The 19,474-nt window shown below is 36.6% G+C and overlaps 1 protein-coding gene and 1 pseudogene across 1 annotated transcript in view; both read left to right on the forward strand.

Annotated features, from left to right (window-relative positions):
- The window catches only part of MIPOL1 (mirror-image polydactyly 1), a 366,001-nt gene that overhangs the window by 21,770 nt on the left and 324,757 nt on the right, over positions 1-19,474 (forward strand). The window contains exon 2 of the mRNA XM_066277790.1: positions 16,849-16,914. The gene's annotated coding sequence lies outside the window, so the exon portion shown is untranslated. The remainder of the gene's footprint in view (positions 1-16,848; positions 16,915-19,474) is intronic.
- On the forward strand, positions 1,319-1,696 carry LOC136335524 (ubiquitin-conjugating enzyme E2 variant 2 pseudogene; annotated as a pseudogene).

Below are 19,474 nucleotides of genomic sequence, written 5' to 3' on the forward strand. Positions count from 1 at the left end.
TCAGGAGTGTGATTGCTGGATAGTATGGTAAGAATCTGTTTAGTTTTATAAGACTCTTTCAAACTGTCTTCCACAGTGGCTTTATCATTTACATTTGCACCAGCAGTGAATAAAAGTTCTTATTGCTGCACATCATTGTCAGGTTTGGGTGTTGTCAATATTTTGGATTTTAGCCATTCTAATGTAGTAGTATCTCACTGTTTTTGCAATTACCTAGTGACATGTGATGTTCAGCATCATTTCATTTACTTATTTACCATCTGTGTATTTTCTTGGTGAGGTTGAGATCTTTTGCCCCTTTTCAGATTGGATTGTTTGCTTTTTTATTTTTGAGACTTAAGAGTGCTTTGCATATATTGGATATCAGTCCTTTGTCAGATGTGTGTTTTGCAAATATCTTCTCAAAGTCTTTGGCTTGTTATTTCATTCTGTTAACAATGTCCTTCACTGCAGAAGTGTTTGATTTTAGAGAAGTCTAGTCTATCAATTTATTCTTTCACAGGATTGTTTTTCATGTTATCTAAACTGTCATTGCCGAACCTAAGATTACTTACATTTTTCTGTATGTGAAATATTCTAGTTTTATCACTCTGTGTTTTACTTTTTAGGTCTGATTCATTTTGAATTAATTTGTGTTTGTGTGTGCATGTGACAGAGAGAAAGACAGAGAGAAGGACAGATAGGGGCAGACAGACAGGAAGGGAGAGAGGTGAGAAGCATCAGTTCTTTGTTGTGACACCTTAGTTGTTCATTGATTGTTTTCTCATATGTGCCTCGACGTGGGGGGGAAGGGGGCTACAGCAGACTAAGGGACCCACTGCTCAAGCCAGCAACCTTGGGCTCAAGCTGGTGAGCCTTGCTCAAACCAGATGAGCCCGCACTCAAGCTGGCGACCTCATGATTTCGAACCTGGCTCCTCTGTGTCCCAGTCCGGCGCTCTATCCACTGCGCTACCACCTGGTCAGGCTTTGAGTTAATTTTTGTAAAAGGTGTTCTACCTGCGCCTCTTTATTATTTTGCATTTAGATGTCCAGTTGTTCCAGCACTATGTTGAAAAACTATCCTTTTTCTCTTGAATTGCCTGTATTCCTCTTCCAAATATCACTTGACTCTATTTGTGTGGGTCTATTTCTGGGTTCTGTACACTGTTCCATTGACCTACTTGTCTGTTCATTTGTTAATACCACACTGTCTTGATTATCTTCTGACTTGGTTCTCTTTCAGTATAGTGTTGGCTATTCTGGGTCTTTTGTCTCTCCACGCAAACTTTAAAATGAGTTTATCGGTCATCATAAAGAATACTTGCTTGAGGCAGCAGATGGCGGTTTCCACAGGAGTTAAAGTTCCTCGTAATTTTCGCTTGTTGGAAGAAGTTGAAGAAGGAAAAAGAGGAGTAGGTGATGGTACAGTTAGCTGGGGCCTTGAAGATGATGAAGATATGACACTTACAAGGTGGACAGGCATGATTATTGGGCCACCAAGGACAAATTATGAGAACAGACTATATAGCTTGAAAGTAGAATGTGGACCTAAATACCCAGAAGCTCTTCCATCAGTTAGATTTGTAACCAAAATTAATATGAATGGAATAAATAATTCCAGTGGAATGGTAGATGCACGGAGCATACCAGTGTTAGCAAAATGGCAAAATTCATATAGCATTAAAGTTGTACTTCAAGAACTAAGACGTTTTTGACAATACGTCTGATAAGGGGTTAATAACCAAAATTTATAAAGAACTTGTAAAACTCAATACCAGGAAGACAAACAATCCAATCAAAAAATGGGCAAAAGAAATGAATAGACACTTCTCCAAAGAGGACATACAGATGGCCAGTAGGCATATGAAAAAATGCTAGGATGACATCAGAGTAATGGCAGGGTAGGAAGCGATACCGATAAATCTCCCCCAAACCTCAACAAGATCTTCAACCAGAAACAGAAAAACCTATCCTTGGAGCCTCCAGATGTTTTGCAATACACCCAAAGGTATGATCGAGCGAAAAATTGGCTAAATATATAACCAAACCCCGAAGGAAATAGGGAGTAAGAAATGCTCCGCCTTCCTCACTAACCTAAACAGGGCGATTTTCACTGGAAACTGAGAATATAGAAACTAAGGCGGGCAAAAGGGGTGAATAGATCCAGGCCGCGGCATAAACGGCCGAACCAGGCTGTGGCACAGAGATCCAAGCCAAGGAAAAGTTGTTCCTGTGACAACCCGGGCAATACAGCTAACACTCGCGCCAAACCCAGACAAAGAAAGACAAGCGGGGCAGCCATTTTACCTGATCCCCTGGTAGGCGCATAGTGGGCGAGAGATTCCTTCCAAAGCCCCCGGAGGGTGCGCCCGTGTTACTCCACAGAGAGGCAGAGTCAGAGGTCTTTGTGTGGGCCGAAAGCCTCCGGGCTGCCCCAGCACCCGGGGAGAGCCGCACACGGGGAGGGAGCGAGAGCTAATTCCAACACTGGAACTTTTCAGTGCGGGCGGGAGGTTTCACTCAGAGGGCAAGACTCCGGCCTCACATCCTGGTCTGCGCGCACGGAGAGTGGGAAGGAGACTCCTCCCAGCACCTCCCGAGTGGGAGCCCGTGTTGTCCCACAGAGGGGCAGAGTCGGGGGCCTTTGTGTGGGCCGAGGGCGGAGTAACGGGCTGCCCCAGCGCCTTGAAAAAGCGGCACACGGGGACGGAGCGAGAGCCAATTCCAACACTGGAACTTTTCAGTGCGGGCGGGAGGTTTCACTCAGAGGGCGAGACTTCCGGTCTAACATCCTGGTCTGAGCGCGCAGACCCACCCGTGTTACTGGACAGAGTAGCAGAGCCAGAGGTCTTTGAGTAGGCGGAAGCCCCGGCTGATTATGCTAGCGGCTCTGACTGACTGAGCCTTACCCAGAGCCCTGTGCTGAGTGGGAATAGAGTAGGGAGTTGCCAGCTCTTTGAGCCTCTTACTATTCAGGCAGAGGCAGCAGCAACCCCATAGCTGGATTCTCAGGCTACTAATTGAGGAAGTAAAGACTAGGAGAGAGGCTCCTGGAACACAGACTCTCTCACTGTCGGAGCCTATAAATGCTAATGAGCCTCGACTGCCAACAAGACTGAAGCACAATACATGATATCGCCATAGAGACTTATCAACTGCAAACCTCTACCTGAGCGTGCCAAAGGGGCAGAACCCGGGGTACAGAGTCACCGACCAGGAAGAGGGAGAGAAAAGAAAAAGCAAGAAGATAACCTCTCAAAATCAGAATAATCCGCAGACTTTATAACCTATCCCATTTTATTATATTTGTTCGTTTGTTTCTCTTATCTTCATCCTTGATTTTTTTTTTCTTTTTTTTTCCTCCTCCAATTTGGTTGTTTAACTCCCTACTGGTCTTACTCTCTCCTCTCCTTGAACTACACTACCCATAAGTGTTACGTCTCCCATTATCTTTTCTTTCCTCTTCCTTTCTCTCTATGAGCGTTGCACTCCAAAACCCTTAACTCTTTCTCTCTCTCTCTCTCCTCTTTTTTCTTTATTCTTTTTTTAGTGGTTCGCTCTTTTTTCTCTCTCTCTCTTTCTTTTCTCCCTCTATATTAGTTTCTTCCTTTCTCCTTTACGTCTCCTCTCATTCAAACCTCAATAATAAACAAATTATTTTATCTGGGACTCAAACTTATGTTAGTGGCATTTTGGGAGGTTTTTACTTCACCTTTTTAACTCACTAGCAGTGCTCTCATCCCTGGCTCTCCATTTTATCAAGCTCTTGTTCCACTAAATACGATAGTAATTTTTTAATTTGTCCCATTTTCCTGTTTCCCTCTTACTCCTCTCATCATAACTCTTAGTCAACCAACACCTAAATGCAAATCATTTTATTCTTGATCCAAATTTTTTCCTTATTTGCTTTTTGTGGGTTCATACCCCCCCTTTTATTTATTTATTTATTATTTATTTTTCTTGCCCCTTTATTACTTTTCGCAATTCAGGCCCTCCATTACAGGCATTCTTTGTTCTATTAAATACAATATAATTCACAGTTCACCACAAGATTTTCTCAAGAAAGAGGGGAGAGGAGAGGAGAGAAAAAAAGGAGGGGGGGAATAACTTCCTTTTTAAAAATTTTTATTTTATTTTATTTTTCTTTATTTCATTATTAATTTTTTTATAAAGAAAACAACTTTTTTCAATTTTTTAAACTTTATATTTTTTATTAAATCTCATTAATACTATCAACAAAACCACCCTCAGATGCCATTAAGGAAGAGAAAATCGAATATCATGGATACAAAAGAAAGAGAGGTAACACAGCTAGATGAGGAAAAATCTATGGAGAAAAAATTTAATATATTGGAAACCTTGGAGTTAAATGACAGAGAATTCAAGATAGAAATCCTAAAAATACTCAGAGATATACAAGAAAACACAGAAAGGCAATTTAGGGAGCTCAGAAAACAACTCAATGAACACAAAGAATATATGTCCAAGGAAATTGAAACTATAAAAACAAATCAAACAGAGATGAAAAACCTAATTCACGTGCTGAAAAACGAGGTAACAAGCTTGGCTAATAGAACACGCCAGATAGAAGAGAGTGAAATAGAAGACAAGCAACTTGAGGCACAACAGAGAGAGGAAGAAAGAGACTCAAAAATTAAAAAAAATGAGATAGCCCTACAAGAATTATCTGACTCCATCAGAAAGAATAAGATAAGAATAATAGGTATATCAGAGGGAGAAGAGAGAGAAAATGGAATGGAGAACATAAACAAATAATAGATGAGAACTTCCCAAGCCTGTGGAAAGAACTAAAGCCTCAAATTCATGAAGCAAACAGAACTCCGAGTTTTTTTAACCCCAACAAACCTACTCCAAGGCACATCATAATGAAATTGGCACAAACCAATGGCAAAGAAAAAATTCTCAAGGCAGCCAGGGAAAAGAAGAATACAACATATAAAGGAAGGCCCATTAGATTATCATCAGATTTCTCAGCAGAAACTCTACAAGCTAGAAGAGAGTGGACCCCAATATTTAAAGTCCTGAAAGAGAGGAACTTTCAGCCACGAATACAATGCCCATCAAAGCTATCCTTCAAATATGAAGGACAAATAAAAACATTCACAGATACAGAAAAGATGAGGGAATTTATCATCAGAAAACCCCCACTCCAGGAATTACTAAAGGGGGTTCTCCAATCAGATACAAAGAACAAAGAAAAAACAGAGGCACATGTAGAAGCTCCAAGAAGAACACAATAAAACCAAATTTAAACTGTGACAACAACAAAAAGAAAGGGGGGAGAGGATGGAGATTAACAGTAGCAAAGGACGATGGAGTGCAAAAGTACTCACAAAATAGTGCGCTACAATGAACAGGGTAGGAACCCTTTTCATTACCTAAAGGTAACCACCATTGAAAAAACCACCACAGAAGCACATGAGATAAAAAAGATAGCAACAGTCGAAAGATGTATGGAATACAATCAAATAAAAACAAAAGATAAAAAAACGAAAGAGAAGGATCAAACAAGACACAAAACTAACAGAAAGCAATCTATAAAATGGCAATAGGGAACTCACAAGTGTCAATAATTACACTAAATGTAAACGGATTAAACTCACCAATAAAAAGACACAGAGTAGCAGAATGGATTAAAAAAGAAAATCCAACTGTATGCTGCCTACAGGAAACTCATCTAAGTAACAAGGATAAAAACAAACTCAAAGTGAAAGGCTGGAAAACAATACTCCAAGCAAATAACATCCACAAAAAAGCAGGCGTAGCAATACTCATATCTGATAATGCTGACTACAAGACAACAAAAGTACTCGGAGACAAAAATGGCCATTTCATAATGGCTAAGGGGACACTGAATCAAGAAGACATAACAATTCTTAATATATATGCACCAAACCAAGGAGCACCAAAATATATAAGACAGCTACTTATTGACCTTAAAACAAAAACTGACAAAAATACAATCATACTTGGAGACCTCAATACACCGCTGACGGCTCTAGATAGGTCATCCAAACAGAGAATCAACAAAGATATTATGGCCTTAAACAAAACACTAGAGCACCTGGATATGATAGACATCTACAGGACATTTCATCCCAAAGTGAATGAGTATACATTTTTCTCCAGTGTACATGGATCATTCTCAAGAATTGACCATATGTTGGGCCACAAAAACAACATCAGCAAATTCAGAAAAATTGAAGTTGTACCAAGCATATTTTCTGATCATAAAGCCTTGAAACTAGAATTCAACTGCAAAAAGGAGGAAAAAAATCCCACAAAAATGTGGAAACTAAACAACATACTTTTAAAAAATGAATGGGTCAAAGAAGAAATAAGTGCAGAGATCAAAAGATATATACAGACTAATGAAAATGACAATACGACATATCAGAATCTATGGGATGCAGCAAAAGCAGTGATAAGAGGGAAGTTCATATCACTTCAGGCCTATATGAACAAACAAGAGAGAGCCCAAGTGAACCACTTAACTTCCCACCTTAAGGAACTAGAAAAAGAAGAACAAAGACAGCCCAAAACCAGCTGAAGAAAGGAGATAATAAAAATCAGAGCAGAAATAAATGAAATAGAGAACAGTAAAACTATAGCAAAAATTAATAGAACAAAGAGCTGGTTCTTTGAAAAGATCAACAAAATTGACAAACCCTTGGCAAGACTTACCAAGGAAAAAAGATTAAGAACTCATATAAACAAAATCCAAAATGAAAGAGGAGAAATCACCACGGACACCGTAGATATACAAAGAATTATTGTAGAATACTATGAAAAACTTTATGCCACTAAATTTAACAATCTAGAAGAAATGGATAAATTCCTAGAACAATACAACCTTCCTAGACTGAGTCAAGAAGAAGCAGAAAGCCTAAACAGACCTATTAGTAGAGAAGAAATAGAAAAAACCATTAAAAACCTCCCCAAAAATAAAAGTCCAGACCTAACGGCTATACCAGCGAATTTTATCAAACATTCAAAGAAGACTTGGTTATTTTCTACTGAAAGTCTTCCAAAAAATTGAAGAAGAAGCAATACTTCCAAACACATTTTATGAGGCCAACATAACCCTCATACCAAAACCAGGCAAGGATGGCACAAAAAAAGAAAACTACAGACCAATATCTCTAATGAATACAGATGCTAAAATACTAAACAAAATACTAGCAAATCGAATACAACAACATATTAAAAAAAAATACATCATAATCAAGTGGGATTCATCCCAGAATCTCAAGGATGGTTCAACATACGTAAAACGGTTAACATAATACACCATATCAAGAAAACAAAGAACAAAACCCACCTGATCTTATCAATAGATGCAGAAAAGGCTTTCGATAAAATACAACACAATTTTATGTTTAAGACTCTCAATAAAATGGGTATAGAAGGAAAATATGTCAGCATGATAAAGGCCATATATGATAAACCATCAGCTAACATCATATTAAATGGCACTAAACTGAAGGCTTTCCCCCTTAAATCAGGAACAAGACAGGGTTGTCCGCTCTCTCCACTGTTATTTAATGTGGTACTAGAGGTTCTAGCCAGAGCAATCAGACAAGACAAAGAAATAAAAGGCATCCATATTGGAAAAGAAGAAGTAAAGGTATCACTTTTTGCAGATGATATGATCCTATACATTGAAAACCCCAAAGAATCCACAAAAAGACTACTAGAAACAATAAGCCAATACAGTAAGGTCGCAGGATACAAAATTAACATACAGAAGTCAATAGCCTTTCTATATGCCAACAATGAAACAATTGAGAACAAACTCAAAAGAATAATCCCCTTCACAATTGCAGCAAAAAAAATAAAATACTTAGGAATAAACATAATAAAGAATGTAAAGGACTTATATAATGAAAACTATAAACCATTGTTAAGAGAAATCGAGAAAGATATAATGAGATGGAAGAATATACCTTGTTCTTGGTTAGGAAGAATAAATATAATCAAGATGGCTATATTACCCAAAGCAATATACAAATTTAATGCAATTCCCATCAAAATTCCAATGACATTTTTTAAAGAAATAGAGCAAAACATCATCAGATTTATATGGAACTATAAAAAAACCCCGAATAGCCAAAGCAATCCTAAAGAAAAAGAATGAAGCTGGGGGCATTACAATACCTGACTTCAAACTCTATTATAGGGCCACGACAATCGAAACAGTATGGTATTGGCAGAAAAGTAGACGCTCAGACCAATGGAACAGAATAGAAAGTCCAGAAATAAAACCACATATATATAGTCAAATAATTTTTGATAAAGGGGCCAACAACACACAATGGAGAAAAGAAAGCCTCTTCAATAAATGGTGCTGGCAAAACTGGAAAGCCACATGCAAAAGAATGAAACTGGATTACAGTTTGCCCCCCTGTACTAAAATTAACTCAAAATGGATCAAAGATCTAAACATAAGACCTGAAACAATAACGTACATAGAAGAAGACATAGGTACTAAACTCATGGACCTGGGTTTTAAGGAGCATTTTATGAATTTGACTCCAATGGCAAGAGAAGTGAAGGCAAAAATTAATGAATGGGACTACATCAGACTAAGAAGTTTTTGCTCAGCAAGAGAAACTGATAACAAAATAAACAGAAAGCCAACTAAATGGGAAATGATATTTTCAAACAACAGCTCAGATAAGGGCCTAATATCCAAAATATACAAAGAACTCATAAAACTCAACAACAAACAAACAAACAATCCAATAAAAAAATGGGAAGAGGACATGAACAGACACTTCTCCCAGGAGGAAGTACAAATGGCCAACAGATATATGAAAAGATGCTCATCTTCTGTAGTTATTAGAGAAATGCAAATCAAAACTGCAATGAGATACCACCTCACACCTGTTAGGTTAGCTATTATTAACAAGACAGGTAATAGTAAATGTTGGAGAGGCTGTGGACAAAAAGGAACCCTCATACACTGTTGGTGGGAATGTAAAGTAGTACATCCATTATGGAAGAAAGTATGGTGGTTCCTCAAATAACTGAAAATAGAACTACCTTATGACCCAGCAATCCCTCTACTGGGTATATACCCCCAAAACTCAGAAACATTGATACGTAAAGACACATGCAGCCCCATGTTCATTGCAGCATTGTTCACAGTGGCCAGGACATGGAAACAACCAAAAAGCCCGTCAATAGATGACTGGATAAAGAAGATGTGGCACATATACACTATGGAATACTACTCAGCCATAAGAAATGATGACATCGGATCCTTTACAGCAAAATGGTGGGATCTTGATAACATTATACGAAGTGAAATAAGTAAATCAGAAAAAACCAGGAACTGCATTATTCCATACGTAGGTGGGACATAAAAGTGAAACTAAGAGACATTGATAAGAGTGTGGTGGTTACGGGGGGAGGGGGGAAAGGGAGAGGGAAAGAGGGAGGGGGAGGGGCACAAAGAAAACTAGATAGAAGGTGACAGAGGACAATCTGACTTTGGGTGATGGGTATGCAACATAATTGAAAGACAAGATAACCTAGACTTGTTGATCTTTGAATATATGTAACCTGATTTATTTTTGTCGCCCCATTAAAAAAATAAAATTATAATTAAAAAAAAAAAAGGAAAAATGCTCAACATCACTAATCATTAGAGAAATGCAAATTAAAACCACAATGAGATATCACCTCACACCTGTCAGAATGGCACTTGTCAACAGATCAACACAGAATAAGTGCTGGCGAGGATGTGGAGAAAAGGGAACCCTCCTGCACTGCTGGTGGGAATGCAGACTGGTGTAGCCACTGTGGAGAACAGTATGGAGATTCCTCACGAAATTAAAAATTGAACTGCCTTTTGACTCAGCTATACCACTTTTAGGAATATACCCCAAGAACACCATAGCACTGTTTGAAAAGAAGAAATGCACCCCCATGTTTATGGCAGCATTGTTCACAATAGCAAAGATCTGGAAACAACCCAAGTGTCTGTCAGTGGACAAGTGCATTAAAAAGCTTTGGTACATATATACTATGGAATACTACTCAGCCATAAGAAATGATGACATCGGATCACAACATGGATGGACTTGATAACATTATACTGAGCGAAATAAGTAAATCAGAAAAAACTAAGAACTATATGATTCCATACATAGGTGAGACATAAAAATGAGACTCAGAGACATGGACTAGAGTGTGAGGGTTACGGGGTGGGGGGAAGGAAAGGGAGGGGGTTGGGGGAGGGGAAGGGTACAAAGAAAACCAGTTAGAAGGTGACAGAAGACAATTGGACTTTGGGTGATGGGAATGCAGCATAATTAAATGTCAAAATAAGATAGAGATGTTTTCTCTGAACATATATACCCTGATTTATCAATGTCACCCCATTAAAATTAATTAAAAAAAACAAAGAAAAGAACTAGACATTTAATTATGTACAAAGAAAATATGAAGCTTCCCCATCCACCAGAAGGACAAACATACAATTAATTTTAGTGGATCTCAAACTTGTCTTAAATCTTCTACTCATGTTAATGTCTTGATTAAATGTCACAATGCAAAATATCCACATATTAAGTAAAAAAATTCTAGCTGCTAAACATGACCCGGACATGTATAAGAATATGTTTAATATATGTATACACATTATGTTTTCAGGTAATGGGAGGAAAAAGTGCAGCACAATTTTTTTAAGTCATTTAAACATAAACTTGGAATATTCAAAATAGAATTCAGGTTTACAAGATGAAATTATGGTGAGAAGTGTCAGATAGCTGTGGAGGCATGTATGTTTCTAAAAAGTGAAATCTCAAGAAGGAAAAAGAAATTGTATGTTTATCCATCTTGCTTAGTGAAAGAGCTTCAGTTTAAATTGTCTAAGGTAGTTAGTATTGTCACTATTGTTTCAATTTTTGAAGTGATGTGGATGCTGAACACCAATAGCATCAAAAATATGTTCAGCATTGTGTAGATACCTGTATCTATTTAAAAAAAAAATGTCCTGGGGAAGGTCAAGAAATTTCTCTTAAAAGCTGTTTCTGTATGTTACATGTAACAAACATAGTAAATATTTGTTTATAGTCTCTGTTTGACAAACCATGCATTTAAGTTTAAGTGAAATCAGCTATGAAGGAAATAGGTATAAAGATATGTGACTTTGAGATTAAAGTTAGTCTTAAAATGTAAATAAAATGTGGATTGTGTCCTCAGGGGATAAAAAAGAATACTTGCTTGAGTTCTGATTGGGATAGATCAAGTTGGAAAGAACTGATGTCTTGACGATATTGAATCTCCCTGTACATGTAGCATCTCCCTGTTCATATCTCTGGTTTGTTTTTATCTGAGTTTTGTACTTGTCCTCCTATATAGATATGTATCCATATTCTGTTAGATTTATACCTCATTTGAAGTACCAATTGAACATTGCTGGTATATAAGAAAGTATTTTATATTTCTTCTAAAAAAATTATAGGTCCTGGCCGGTTGGTTCAGTGGTAGAGCATCGGCCTGGTGTGCAGGAGTCCCAGGTTCGATTCCCAGCCAGGGCACACAGGAGAAGCGCCCATCTGCTTCTCCACCCCTCCCCCTCTCCTCCCTCTCTGTCTCTCTCTTCCCCTCCCGCAGCCAAGGCTCCACTGGAGCAAAGTTGGTCCGGGTGCTGAGGATAGCTCTGTGGCCTCTGCCTCGGGTGCTAGAATGGCTCTGATTGTGGCAGAGCGACGCCCCAAGATGGGCAGAGCATCGCCCCCTGGTGGGCATGCTGGGTGGATCCCGGTCGGGCGCATGCGGGAGTCTGTCTGATTGCCTCCCCATTTCCAGGTTTGGAAAAATACAAAAAAAAAAAATTATAGATTTGCTTCTTGCATCTATGACCCATTTCATTACATCCACATATGGTATGAAGTTTAGTCCATGGGTAATTTGGTTTTTTTTTACGTGTGGATGTATCAACAGTTATTTGTTGGAAAGCTAGTCTTTCTTCATTGAATTATTTTTGCACCTTTTGTAGAGATCAAATGGCCATATTTATTTGGGTTTATTTCTGGACTCCCTAATTTGTTTCTTTGACTTAGGTGTCTTTTTTATGCTTTTGTGATTACTGTTGCTTTATGATAAATATTAAAGTTGGGTAATATGCTTTTTCCAGTTTTGGTCTTTCATTTCAGAATTGTTTTAGCAATTTTTGTTCTTTTGAGTTTTTATTTTATTTTTAGAATCACTTTGTCTATATCTATAACATACCCTGCTGTGATTTTAGTTGGTATTGCATTTAATATATTGATTACTTTGCAAGGGAACTGACATATTTACTTTGTTGAATCTTCCTTCATGAACATACATGCTTCTCCATTTATTTCAATCTTTTTTCTTTCACCAGTGTTGTTTTTTTTAGCATTAGTCATATTGTTATGAGTCTAACAAATGATAAACTTGATTACTTATGTTGCAAGTCAGTAGGATCAGCTAAGATGTTGCCTTTCGGTGTAGGAGACAATCTCTGAGTAGCTCCATGAGGAGAATGTTTGTTAAAGTTGACAAAGTGTACCTAAACTATTACCCATATGCACTAGGTTATTGGTAACTTCAGAGAGTTGCCAAATTTTAAGGTCAGGAAAGAATTCCAAAGCATTTTAACAAAATTCGTATCCCTCAGCTGATAATATTTTCTTTTTGGCATAGATGACATTTGTAGTCTTTTCTAGATGACATGCAGTATAGCATCCATGTGAGGAGTATGTGTGTGTGTGTGTGGTGTGTGTGTGTGTGTGTGTGTATTTGTGAGCGAGGTTGTGCAATATTTATTATGTGTATATATGTACATATATATCAGAGATGAAATGGATAGGGTTTTTATAACTTTCTAATATAAAATGAACTAATCTTTGCTGGTTCTGAGAAAGACTATTTGAAAGACTTTGATGACTTTTGCTAGAAGGTAAATAATGCTATATATTCTCTTTGTTTAATATGTATTTTTAACTACCTACTATGGAAAATGCAAATATTGAGGATAGTGAACCCGTATGTACTCATTACCCAGCTTCAACAGTTATTCTTTAGTGTTCATGTTAGTTAATTTATCTACACCCTCATATTCTGCCTGTCCTGTGAATCCTGCCCCCCCAGTTCTCCAATTCTCTATACCCCATTCTCACGCCAGGATAATATGTATTAGTTAGTGTTATACACACTTCCACCAGGAGGCTTGTAACGTTTGATTGCTGTTTTGTAATATTTTTAATAATTCATGACAAGATAAGCTTTAGATTTTGAGTCTCTTATTTATTTCAGTTTATAAAATGTTATCTTACACAAATAGGTTTGTTAAATATCAGATTATTCATTTAGTCCTTTTGTAGTAATTGTTATATTATATAAATCAACATAATAGAGTTGGAGTGTTATTTTTTTTTAGCAAGAGAGACAGATGGACAGATATGGACAGACAGACAGGAAGGGAGAGAGATGAGAAGCATCAATTCTTCGTTGCGGCACCTTAGTTGTTCATTGATTGCTTTCTCATATGTGCCTTGGGGGGGGGGGCTTCAGCCAAGCCAGTGACCCCTTGCTCAAGCCAGCGACCTTTGGGCTCTAATCAGCGACTATGGGATCATGTTTGTGGTCCCACACTCAAGCAAGTGAGCTTGAACTCAAGTTGGCAATCCTGCGCTCCAGCCAGATGAGCCCGCACTCCAGCCGGCGAACTCGAGGTTTTGAACCTGGGTCTTCTGCATCCCAAACCAACACTCTTTCCACTGCACCACTGCCTGGTCAAGCTGTTCTTTCTTTTTTTTTTTTTTTTGGCGAGAGAGAGACAGGCAGACAGAGGAAGGGAAAGAAATGAGAAGCATCAACTCGTAGCTGCTTCACCTCAGTTGTTCATTGATTGCTTATATGTGCCTTGACAGGGTGATGCGGCTGAAGCCGAGCCAGTGACCCCTTGCTCAGGCCAGCAACCATGGGGTCATATCTATGATCCTGTACTCAAGCTGGTGACCTCAGGGTTTTAAAGCTGGATCCTAGGTGTCCCAGGTTGATGCTATATCCACTGTGCCACCACCAATCAGGCTGGAATTTTCTTGAAAGAAGTAAAATTTTTATCTTTTAAATGAAAGATCAGGTTTTTTTGGAAAAGTGTCTTAAAAATTAACATCACATATTGCTTAATTTACTGAATACTTTGTAACACTGCACAATTGCATTGCTATCAGTTTTGTAAGTACCAGTAATATTTACAATTTAGTTGATTTACCATTTAGGAATTTATTTTAATGCATTTTATTAAATAATTTTTTTTGTGACAGAGAGAGAGAGAGAGAGACAGACAGACAGGCAGGAAAGGAGAGATGAGAAGCATCAATTCTTCGTTGTTGCTCCTTAGTTTCCTTGGTTGTTCATTGATTGCTTTCTCATATCTGCCTTGACCCAGCGGGTTACAGCAGAGTGAGTGACCCCTTGCTCAAGCCAGCGACGGTGGGCTCAAGCCAGCAATCATAGGGTAATGTCTGTGATCCCATGCTCAAGCCAGATGGGCCCGCGCTCAAGCCTGCCACCTCTGGGTTTTGAACCTGGGTCCTCCGTGTCCCAGTCTGACTATCCACTGTGCCAACACCTAGTTAGGCTGAAATAAATTTTTAATGAACATATATTTCTAGGTCTTGAGAAACCTTTCATAGTGTGATGAACAGAAAAGATAGTACAGTACTTAAATATAAGATGTAGTTTAAATTATAATTTTTAATGCAAGAAGAATAAGTGTTTATTGAAGGAAATTTCTATATATATTTTGGTTTCAAATATTTTTTCCATACTGTACTTTTATTCTACCTTAATTATAAATTATCTATTTTAGGGCCATGTTATTATTAAATACTTTTCACTAATGAAAACATATATGAAGACTGATTCTTAGGAAATTACAAACTTTTGTAATTCCTCAATAACTGAGGCTGATGACTGTGACCTTTTTAATATGGAATAAGAAATTAAAGCTGTAAACCTAGCATTTATTTTCACTTTCCGTAAATATTTTGTTTCTAGTAACTGTTTACAACCAAGAAGTTGTTATTAACATTATATAAAATGTATAGTTTGCATGTAATATTGTTCATTAGGAATGATTAGATATTATAATTTTAGCAAATTATATAAACATTGTATTATGCAAGGTATGGATTGCTATTAAGTGTTTAAAATGAAAAATATAGCTTGTTATTAGATTATATTGATTCTCAAATATGTGCTTTTTGTTAAAAAAAACCCTCTTAGTATGTCTTATGATGTATGAATTAAGACCATATAGGATTATTTTTACTTTATTTTAGAAAGACATTTTCTATAGCAATTGTCTGATTTTGTTTCAAATGGCTGCTTATACCAGTTATTATCTATCAATTTAACTTGCTACAAAACTTTTCTACTCTTGATTTGTAAGAATTTTACTTGGTTGTATGGAGTGTGTCTTTGCATCAGAAATTGGCACCCACATGAACCCTAAGAATTATTTTATTTAATAAGATAGCCAGGCAAAATCATTTTGAAGAAATGACTGTTGAGCAAGGCCTAAAATGGTGAGAAAATGGTTTAGAGATCTAGAAAAAAAGATTCTGAGCAGATACAGTAGTAAGTATGAAAGTTCCAAGACCAGTAAAAGCTTGGTGAGTTCAGTGAACAGAAAGAAGTCGGGTGACCACAGCATGAGTCGTTTCTCTTACAAAGTAATATGGCTTCAGTGAATATCTTCAGATGTTAAATACGTCTGACATATTCTTCTAAATCCTTTTAGCAGCGGAACTGAGCGTTCAGATAGTATCTGCAGGTTTAAATTTTGGGAGCTGAGGTGTGGGGCCACTTTTATCTGTATCCTTTCACTCTAAACCTCTTGTTTTCCCTGACTCTGAGGGACTTGGGTTGTCCTGAGCTCAGGAGGGAGGGAGTGGGCTGGGATGTGAGGCACTGTGAGTGGGAGGGGGAGAGTGTGTTGGAATGTGACTGTTTCTGAGACTTTTCTTATTAAGATGGATATCCAGCAGTGGAACATGTCTCTATATTGTATATGTTGATTTACGTAATAAAACATTTAGCTCTCCTTTGGCCTTTTAAAAGACTTTATTCAGTTTTCAGAGTGGAGAGAGAGAGAGAGAGGGGAGGAGGAGGAGGAGCAGGAAGCATCAACTCCCATATGTGCCTTGACCAGGCAAGCCCAGGGTTTCGAACTGGGGACCTCAGTGTTCCAGGTCGACGCTTTATCCCACTGCGCCACCACAGGTCAGGCTCCTTTGGCCTTTTAGTGAAATTATTTCAGTGCAGAAATATCAACTTTCCTTAAGCTAGGAAATACAGTATTTGGAGTTAATAGCATTATAGTTGAATATCGGTCAGTATTAGAAATGATTCCTATTTTGACACCATTGGATTCAATTTATACAAATTTGTGATTAAAATAAGGAAGCATTAGGGAAAAATGTCATTAACCAGAGTTAGCCCAAAACCTTTGCCACAATGTGGCTTTTGTGAAGGAAGGTAGCAATGGCACCTCACATTTAAAGTAAGTTTAAAATAATTCTGGGTGTTGTGACATTGGGGAATGAAATTCCATTTTTTAAATGCCTATTAAAAAGGCATTTAATTTTAAAGGATAAATGTCAGAATCACTGATAATTTTTTAGGCAGGTTAGGAATTTTTAGACTGGTCAAAGAACAAATTTTGCTTCATGTGGTGTTTTACTGTTGCTTAAACTCAAACACGTTTGAGAGCAGATCGAGATTTGTTTAAATTTTTTAATCTACATTTTTGATAAGGTGAAGTTATAAAACTGACATATATTCATATTCCCATCTACAGATGAAGAGAAGGCTGTATGCAGTTCTGTTTCCTCTTCTACCTAACAAGACTCACTTCCTTCGAGAGGTAAGAACAGTTTGGAATGAGGTTAGGGATAGGAATATGTGATGGAGAAGATTTTGATTTAACAGATGCTAATGTATATTTTGTCTGAGATTTTTTTTTCTATTTTTGACACAGGTAATTTTTTCCAGCACACTTATAAATAAGGTGACCAACTTTTTTACAATGAAAAGGAGGACAAAAATAAATGGAAGAAAACAATATCATAAATAAAAGAAAAATTTTATTTATTTATTGCAACAGTAATACACTATATGATAAATGCATAATAAAAATATTTATAATATTTTATATTGTAATTATGCTTACATGCCTATTAATTTTTAATAATATTTGTAAGAAAAAAGTACTTATTTAGATACAAATACATCACATCACACGCAATGGATCGACTCTGCATCGATCAAATATGGACATTTACAGATTAGTCTTCCAATATCAAAAAGGAGGACATGTAGGAGGACCCTTTCCAAGGGAGGACGACTGGTCACCTTATAAACAAACTTTCGTTGGAAATCAGTTTTACGTTACTACTTGAACCTGGTATACATAAACAATGGTAAAGCAATGAACTTACATTTTGTCTGTTTTATAAGTTAGCATTTTGTTTAAGAAGCCTAATTTATCTGATGTCCACTATAAAATCATCCCTTTAGTTTTAGTAACATGCATATGTAATTTCTGATTGAAACATGTATTGATATCAGGTGTTTGTGGTGAGTGTAAGAAAATGAGTTTTAGTGTTTTATTAGCCTTAATCCTTTGTCCTAAAATGAATGGAAATGTAAAATATGTCACATGTTTACAGGAATATTCTATCACAATATGTAGATACATATGTTATAATTACTTGATTCATGAGAACATCTAATTTTTGCTTGACAATATGCAAATGTGCCATTAAATCTGTTTTTAAAGATTTTTTCCAGTTTAATGTCAGAATCCAAATTCATAAAGAGTTGGAAAAATGAGATGTCTGAGCTATAGGATTCACAGGGATTTCGTATGAAGCCTATTTAATCAGGATAACACTGTTATTAATATTCATCATGTCAGCTGGAACACAAATGACAGACTATGGGGCCTAAAAATTTTACTTAGTGAATTTATTAAAAGTAGCTTAAAAAATTAATGGAATTTAAGTAAATTTAGTGAATATGAAAATCTTGTGTTAGCACAAAAAAAAATCTCTGTTAGAACTTTCGTTAAGATCATTTGCATTGATGTCTTTTGACAGGTTTCATTGGTACTTAAAGAAGAAAATGTATGAATGGTCATTTAAGAGGATTTAAACACATTGGCACATTAATTTTTACATGAATAATAAGTACTTTCCAAAAGCAATTAACTTACAGTGTACAAGATATGAATTGAAAAATAAGACTGTGACATCAAGGGCAGAGGAAATGTGCTGTACATTTTAAACTTAGTGGCAGGAGTTTTTAATATTTTGTATTAATTTATTTGTATAGTTTGCATAGGCTATGACTGAGAATATGGTTACATTAATGCATATGAAAGCATATTAGGAGGGCAGTAATACTCCTGCTCTCCCCAAAAATATTAGTTGTGTTTAAACATTATCCTCTGCAAGTATCATTGGTATTTATTGGAGAATTAAAACATTTGTTGTGTTATTGGTAATATTTAAGGAAATGTTTGATTTTACAGAAAGTCAAAGAGATGATTCTGGTTGGATGTAGTGATAGAAATACTTGTGTTCACACAGACTTACTGGTTATAGCATAACTCATGTGTATGATAAAGAAGCTTCTAAAAGTTTAGTGTGACAAGTTTAGTTGAGAACCATCTGAGCAGTACACAAGTTTATTCTGTATTTTAGCCTAAGAAAGTAAACTTGGGCATGACTTGAATAAAACTGAGATGAGTTTTATTTTTTGTACTTTTATTCTTTATGTTTTAAAATACAGTTATAATGACATTATTCCAGTGTTATGGTTTTTATTATTAAAGTTCAATAAAAACAATTTCAGACCACAAAACATATTTTGTTGAATACTTTTCAGAGATTATATTTCTTTTGAATTTTAATGCTTTAAAAGCATAATTTAGTTATTATCTGTAATTGTCCACTTGAGGTTCACCATTGAGAATATAAGCATTTGTCTGGCAGTCCAGATGGGTACTAGAAGTTTCTCTTGCAATCTCTTAATGTTATGTATGAATGAATTCATTTCATTAGACATTTAGGAATAGCCTGGTATGTTTTAGGATTTATATTCAGAGTTTGATTGGAAAGTCCAGGGTGTGTAGAAATTATATAACTTAATTCTTAAATTTTAAAACATTTTAATTAAAATTCTTATATAAGTAGTGAAATCAAATTGATACATTGACTATAGGTTTGTGGCAGGGGATGGTTGTTTTCAGCTCTGAGATATTCACACATATGCCCAGCAGAGGGCAGCATTTTACTGTGTCAGCCTCAATTAGCCCTGCTTAGACTGTCAATGTTTCTTGTAATTACTCCCAGTATATTTGTTGCTTGCTTATGAATTAACTTGCATTTATGGAACTAAATCATTCCAATCATTTAATTACA

The sequence above is a fragment of the Saccopteryx bilineata genome, chromosome 4 (genome assembly GCF_036850765.1).
Source record: "Saccopteryx bilineata isolate mSacBil1 chromosome 4, mSacBil1_pri_phased_curated, whole genome shotgun sequence".
In the NCBI taxonomy this organism is placed as follows: domain Eukaryota; kingdom Metazoa; phylum Chordata; class Mammalia; order Chiroptera; family Emballonuridae; genus Saccopteryx; species Saccopteryx bilineata.